This window comes from Dreissena polymorpha, chromosome 2 (assembly GCF_020536995.1).
Source record: "Dreissena polymorpha isolate Duluth1 chromosome 2, UMN_Dpol_1.0, whole genome shotgun sequence".
NCBI classification, from domain to species: domain Eukaryota; kingdom Metazoa; phylum Mollusca; class Bivalvia; order Myida; family Dreissenidae; genus Dreissena; species Dreissena polymorpha.
Window position 1 is genome coordinate 111,584,805 of NC_068356.1, and position 8,415 is coordinate 111,593,219.

An 8,415-nucleotide genomic window follows, 5' to 3' on the forward strand; every position below is an offset into this window, starting at 1 on the left:
CTGGACAGAATGAAAACACACCGTTAATAACTTTATTTTCGCAAATATCTCAAGTAATTGAAATTCATTTGCAAAAATATTATTTTGTGCATAACAGACAGTTTTTCTTGCAGTTTGGGTCGATAGCATAAGGTATAAGAATAAATCCTTGAATAAGACTGATATCTGTGCCGAATCTGCACGTTGAGTGAAGCATAACCGTATAAATAAATACAGTTCAAATATAAGTTATAAACAAGAACACATACTGATTAAATAAAGTAAATCTGATATATTCCACACTGCCATAAGCAGCAAAAAAAATCTGTATTGTATGCACTAGCTGAAATTCTAAAGAAATTTTGTTTTAAAAAGTTATTCGAAAAAAGCACATCCAACCAGTTCCCACAAAGTCGAGTGATCCTGAACCCTGGTAAATTAATTTGCCATATTATAATAAACATTTGTATACATATGTCTCGCACAATTAAGTATTACGTAAGTTGCAATAATTCAATGGTTTCTTATGAGGCTTTTACCACATAAATTGTGAAAAACGTAATGCACGAATTGAATTGTTTTCAAACATCGAAAAACTGTTCAAAGTAATAATACAATCCATCTGACATGTAAATAAAGATGTATTATTCGATACAATATAGTTGTCTCGATTTACATCAAGTATTTCCTAGATTGTTTTGTTCATTTATGAAGGTCAAACTGCTAAAAAAACATTCAATGCAACAGCAAGTAGTTTGTTGTTTGTGTTTGCGTAATATGTGGTTCTCTTTAGGATAACACCCTTGTATATTTCGTGTATTTAATTGAAATAATGTGTTAAAAGTTTCACATACAAACCATGTGCATGTAAAACTGTGTACCGCGTTGCTGTGTAAATACTGGTTTTGTCGTTACAAATAGGCTACCTTGTTTACTTATAAGTAAAATGAGTGCTATTTTCAGTAATAACTACATTTTAACACTTATTTTTGCTGAATAATTATAACTTGTGGAAATAAATTTCGCAACAGTTTGTCGTATAGACCAATTGACCAAATTTGTCATCTCAAAACGGTCTTTATAATTTAATATATAATGTGTGTGTGACTAGTCATACTTAGGCTCAGTATTCTAATAAGTAGATAATGTTCCTGCAAATGTTCACTTTTGCAGCTGCGTTTTGTTTGTCTAAAGCCCTTTTACTTTATTTTTCTGATAAGACAAACATACATAATAAATATCTTGTTTAATTCCTTCAATATTCTTGGATGCGTTTATGTGTGTAGCTTTGTTGAAAACCAACAAAACACTTAAAAAGATAACAATTTGGAAAACAAGTCTTGACTTTATTGCCCCGAACGTTTGGTCTTATATGGTATACATTAAGTTACAATGGTGCTTTTTTGGTGTGTTTAAACAACATTACCTAATTAAATAAACCTAATGTAAATATACATATTAGAATATCAGAAACATGAGAGCAACCATGGAAACTTACATCAGATAAACCATGAACGCGCATATATAATAAAATAACAACATTTTTTCTAAATATCTTTAATTTCTTTGACCTTTTATGACGGATTATTCACCTCTACAGTGCATATAAGACACCGTTGGTCACTTAGTGGCCGTGCCTATTGAACTACATGGAAATCTATTTCGTCTGAGTTTTTATGAACATTCTGATACAGACTAACTAGAAATTTCAGGGAAATTTTTCCTGACAAATGCAGATCGCCAAACACTAATTTTTGTTTAGATGTTTAAATGGCATTCACACATCGGATGACTAGCTATTGCATATTGGTGCGATCAACATTCTAAGTAAAAAATTTCTTCTTCGGAGGTCATGTCCAAAATCTACAAACACATGATAAATAATATACATATACGGTTAATTATTGTCATGTGCATTTAATACCATGACCGCCAATGTGTTTATGATTCCATCAACCGCATACCATAATTCATAGTATTTTTGGTTAACGGTTGTTGCTTGTGGTATTTCAAAGGATGCGTTAATGGATGTTGCTTGTGATATTTCGTATTTATAGGTAATAACTACAATTCCGTTAACTTCATATAGACATTGACAGTGTATTTACAATTTACACTGGCACAAACTCCGCCTGTATCTACAATATAAAATTAATTTAACACCAGAAATAATATCACTAACATTTAGACGAATCGTCACTATTTTCTACTCAATTATCATATGTACATGTATTTATGGACAAATTATGACAAGTTAACAAACACAGCCGCTACGAAGATGGGACGTCAACAATTCCTCCCCCCTTGTCTATAATGCTGCATCACTTCATTTGCTTACTTTACGACCTTGCTACCTAGCTTGAATGAGCTGCCAATGTTGAACATATAAAATAAGGTCGCAGAAGTGACGCAAAGGTCCTTACGTAATGACACTGAACTATTGAATTTCCACCAATCTTCATTATAAAAGCTTATTTGTTCGTGGTCATCTAGCGATGAAAGTATATAATTACAGACAAATCAAATTATTGATACAACATGGATGCACAGATTAAATACCTTTTTCTTAAAAATGAAGTTGTCAATCGTGTATGGTTTGTAAAACATAGTTTAGAGCATGACTTTCGTTTGTCAGGGACCCAAATAGATACACATTCGGATGCATTAGCTCTCGGACTTAAACCCTCGAGTTAATATTGCAAAAGTGTGTCAATAGTGGTCAATTGTACAATATTGTCGTTAATCACAATTAATTTAATTATTAACATGTCAAATTTCGATGTATCCAGACATTTTGAAATATGCAACTTAAACGCGTTTAATATAATAACATATATCAATTAGTCCGTTGAGAAATGGATACGATTTGTCTGTGACTATGACTTTTGCATAAATTCTATTTCCATTAGACGTCTAATCACTTTATTTTTAATTGTTCCTCACGTCGAAATGCAATTACAGAACCTGAACCAACTAAGTAGCTTTAAACTATCTATTTTATGCATTACTGGTTGGAAAAATGTCATCGTGATACATGGCAAGTTTTTAAGAGCATACGGAGTGGATTTTCCCCTGATTTAATTAAATAATTCTGATTAATATGTTATTGCCCGAAAGGTGCTCTACGAATGTTGTGATGAAGTATCACTTGCGGATCACGTTTTATTATCTAGGGATAGCATGTCTGATGGTTCAAAGAAGCATTGGCGAATGCGCTGACAAAAGATTATCCACATTGACTAATACGCATGTGATTCATTCGGTCACTGAGGAAGAAATGGTGTTGTCGTTAAAAATATTGTGTGAAAAAAAAGAATAAAACATATGATCACATACGAAGAATTTACCTATACATTGTTTGACAACTTAAGCAGAAACGCGATAGTGTAAGTTAGTTGCAGCCTTTTAAGAACCACTTGGATCATAACATCGCTAAATTACGTGCAGGTCAACTAAACGAAAATGATCTCAATAACCTACACAAAGATTACTTGAATTTGTAATTGTACTTAAATTCGTTTATTAAGTTGTAATAAACATGAGACGAAATAGTTTCATTGAAGTATAACCGTAATATTATGATGGGTTGAATAATATGGTCTATTTCTAAAGAATAGACCTGTTTATTGTTGGGCCAATCTGCTAGGCTAGTTTGGTCAGTTTCCTTATTGTTGGTGTTTTGTTACCGTAAGTCAAACTAGCGAATTTAACAAAATAAAATTTCTTTCTAACCGTTATCTACACAAGGAAAAATCGTCGTAATTTTTCTCCCCTCCCATCCAACCCATATATTTTGTAATTTCAAAGTATCTGTTCTGTCTCACTTAAATGTGTCCGTTATATTTAAAAAAATGGTTAGGCTTAGGGTAAATAAAGTTAATATTTTCAATGAAGGTTTTAGGTTTTATTTTCCTTTCCACATTGATTTAACCAACATAAAAGGGAACTAATTGTTTTGGGTACTAGAATTGGCCCTTAGTAATTTACCTATTCTGCTGGTTGAGTTGCGTTTTTCAGATGCGGTGTAGAAGCAGAAGTACCAAACGTCGGATAGAGGTCGGGCACGACTCCACTTCCTATGGTGCAGTTGAAATTAATCGGGTTTTTCGACAGTCGCTTGAAGATTACAGTTCTGTGGTCATCAGTACCGGATGGACGCTTTTTAGACATTATATGCCAGAACCATTTTTTTATTATTGGCGTCGCTCTAGAGAGCGGCGACTAGTATGTAATGCTTTCATTTTCGCTTATGGGAGCAGAAGTTATTTTACGGATCAATGTATATATTTTTGTTTTAAGAATATCTTGCATAGTGTTGATTTTTTTGTAAATTAGTGTAAATAAGTACTGCATGTGTGCCTATTACATTTATTACAACATTTATTGTCAATAATGCAAAGCTAATTGTTTAAATTAATAACTGTTCCACAATGGATCACAGGGGAAAGATCACAGGGACTGGGCAAGTACGCGAAACTTTCTGGTTTTGTATAAAAACAAAACATAGTCAAATATATTTATTTTGTGTTTTTTCTAATTTGCTTATTTAGTAGAGAATCAATGTAGTACGATATTTGACGACCTATCGCGCAAGCAAGTTTATTGGAAGGCGTAGTGGTACGAAAACGTACAATATATTACTTCATTTATAGACATATAATAACGATCGCTATACACAACTTCGCTAAATGGCAGTACATAAATGATGTCAGCCGGAATAGCTCAGTTGGGAGAGCGTTAGACTAAATTTGTTTACGCAACAATCATCTAAAGGCCGCCGGTTCAATCCCGGTTCCGGCACGAACGGAACAGTTCGGCGGCTGACAATTTTTTTCAGTCAGGTTAATAAATATAATAAAGCTTTATTTTATATAGACATTTTAAAATCCATAATACTACAATTGGACATTTTTATTAAAATTAATGGATGCCGCGTGTTGACAACGTTAATTAAACTTTCTAACATCACTTAAATATCTTATAAAAAATACACGTGTTTTGATATTAACAAAAAAATGCAAACAACACATCTATTATCAACGTATTTTTATGGTTGTCTATCATAGGCCCTAAGTACTATCCCTACCACATATAGAGCGCGAAGCGCGACACGTATTTTTGATTGTAACAATGAGTTGCGATTAAGGAAGCAGCCGCTTATCAAGGAGGAGCTGTGTCCCAGCAACCCGTTTCCCTTGAGTCAAGCACTCCTCGGAGTTTATTTTTAAGAACCACATATAGAGCGCGAAGCGCGACACGTATTACTCTCCAGGTGGTATGGGCCCTTTAGCTTAATCCGACCATTACGTCCATAGCTATTCTCCTTAAATTTGAGAAATTTTGAAATCGTTGTTCGAAGTCCAAAATTTTCATTCGATTGTTCCCAAACTTGCACAGGTTTTTTTGTTAATGAGGACCCAACCCAAACTCTCTATGTGAGCAATATCGGACCATAAGTCCAGAATTATGTCTCATTGAATTTAAAAATCAAAGTGAAAAACTGCTTGGTTAGGTTATTATGTCAACATTTTTCATCAGATTCTTTTCAAACTTACAGTGTCTTCATATCAATGAGCATTTTTATCTCATTAAAAATGAGAAACATTAGGACAATAAGTCCAGAATTTTTTTTCTATTAAATTTGACAAAATAAACAATTTCCACTTGTTTAAAAGATTTCACAACTTTCGTCTGAATCTTTCCAAACTTGTTAAGTGTTTTTATATCAGTATTACTCGAAACCTATTAAACATGATAAATATCGGGGCAATAAATCTATTATAATCTTTACTGAATTTCAAAGTATTGTGAAATTCAGCTTCTTTAAGCAATTTACAGTTTTCATAAAATGAACTATGAAATATTTTGGGGTTACAACTAGGGATGGCAAAATTATTCGAATATTCGAATATTCGATTGAATGGTCAGCATTCGAATAATAAAAATGATATTCGCAAATTCGCATTTTTATTCAAACGTAATTTCACCAATATTTAATGACCTGCGAACCGCTTACTAAAAAGCAACCGAAGCCACCTGGGAGTAACATGTTTGACGTGACGTTCTTCGTGTCAAACTGATAACGCGGCCCGTATCAGTGTTGATTGCGCAATGCAATATACACGCTCTAAGAAAGGCCCCGACTGTTGTTTGCCAATGGGGTGCCAATTAACGGTTTCAATTGACTGGCGAATATTAATTAAGTATTGTGATCACAGTATGTACAGCCATTTAAAAATTAAAATTCTATGACACGATGTTTTACATTCTATTTGTGCCCGATCACAGTACCGGTCATAGTATTAGTCGACAGCGATACAATTTTTCGATAGCAACGTTAATAAACAGCCTCGTATTTAGCAAACGGATATAACTTACAAACCAATGGAAATTAACACATAACAAGGTAAAATCAATCCAGCCGTTTTATGCGAATATTCGAATATTCGATTGAATGAATTTGCGAACATTCGAATACCGATATTGGTATTCGATGCCATCCCTAGTTACAAAACAAAATCATAGATAATGGTAATTTGGGGGTTATAACACAACATCATAAATAATGGTCATTTGGGGGTTATAACACAAAATTATAGATAATGGTTATGGCAGTATCTTTTTCTATTTTGTTTAAAATAATCGGCCAATATATTAATATTTACAGTAGAAAAAAATCGTTTCATGTTACTTCATTGAGTGCCTTTTACACTTAAATTCCCGACGCCCTTTGATGCTTTGCATCAATACTTATCTTGTATAAGGTCCTTTAACAAAGAGTAAAAATTTAGTTGAGTCTTATGTCCTATATTTAATGCGTGAAAGAGGTTATTCATTGGAGTTTTCATATACGCTTGCCCATGTTATGCCAGATGGCAGTTTGGGTTTAGTTCTTGGCCTCTACAATAATGAAAATTATTTGATCTGAACGTTTCTTCCTATTTTAGTTTACACCGAAGATGCAGCCATTATCGAACAGTAAAATGACAAATGATTGAAGTGCACACGGCGTCGATTGAGGATTTTAAATGTTGTAAAAACAAAAGCAAAATTGCATTAAGCAAATTGGGGGACATCGTGACAAAAATACATTTTACAGTCACTGAGTATATATTTTCAAATGATGTTTTTGTAATTATTGCAAACGTATGTATACAAGTGCACAAACGTTGTAATTACAAAACGGAATTGAATAAATTTGGAGTGCTTTGGGCGATACAAAAGTTCACATAATTAAACAATAATGAGAAAACCCTGAAATACTAAACTAATGGCTGTACTTCCGTCATGCTTTACACAGCTTTAATAAGGTTTCCGCGTTTCATATCATGTGCAAGTTTTAGTTCTTCGGCGTTGATTCACCTAACATACACACATATATATATATTATTACAAAGTAATCTGATTTAAGTTTGAAGATTTTCATTAAAGTAAAAACTCCATTATAGTTTTCTCTTATTTATTATGTGAAATGACTGTATATAGATGACATAGCAATTTATAACATTTCCTTTTTTGAAGAATGTGCGGTAAACGTTCAAGGTAAACTTGTTTAGCACGTTATTTCCATTTTAAATGTCTTGCTCACTTCAATTTTGCGAATTTGATGTGTATATTGCCGCCACAATATGAGAAACAACAGATGTTATGTTTAAAGTTTATACAGTTTTTTAAATGATTGAAACACATATTTTGTCAACGGAAAAAAGACTCATTTCTTGAATAACGACTGATGAGTTCAAGTTTGAGTTTTATAAGATCAAAAGAATGTTTTCTTTTACTACGAAAAATTGTTTGCTTCGATATTTTATAAAAGAAGAAGTTATAAGGCAATAGATTTTCTCCTTTTAATGACTTGTAGGTTATTTTTGCAAGGCATTACTCTTTCATTAAGTGTCAGTAGTAATCGCCTTTCAAATTAATTAACGATTTATGTGGAACATTTAATGCAATAAAACTCTATCTAACAACTATATCGGGTATTATGGCTTTTTGGGACTCCTCTCCTCTTTCTTAGATAAAAGAGCCCCGTTACATAAAACTACGTATGTATTGTTTGTACTTACGAACACTTATATAAAAAATAATCTATATAATTTTATTGAATCTCTCGAGCTAAAGCCGGATGCGGTTTTAAATTTAAAACAAAAACAGCCTGGTTATTGTAGGTCCCGAGAAACGCCGCTTTTAATTTTATTTGATAACATTCTTTCAAAAAGTACATATTTATTTATTTAAATACATGTATTACATAACATTTATTTGAAGCTTATATATTAGGGTAGAAAGAAACCAAAAAACAATTATTAATGACAGACTGCAATTATGCTGATAAATCGTGTATTTGCCTGAAGGCGTTTCATCCACATAACAAGCTTGTGTTGGTTGTTAATGATCAACAAGCACTTTATCAGTGCTTATACAAATTCTTTAGTA

At 32.6% G+C, this 8,415-nt stretch overlaps 1 non-coding gene across 1 annotated transcript; it reads left to right on the plus strand.

The window, feature by feature from the left end:
* The first annotated feature begins 4,690 nt into the window (after nucleotides 1–4,690).
* Nucleotides 4,691–4,779, plus strand: Trnaf-aaa (transfer RNA phenylalanine (anticodon AAA)). The gene is given in 2 exon segments: nucleotides 4,691–4,727; nucleotides 4,745–4,779. It is a non-coding gene; the product is annotated as a tRNA-Phe (tRNA).
* Nucleotides 4,780–8,415: the final 3,636 nt, after the last annotated feature.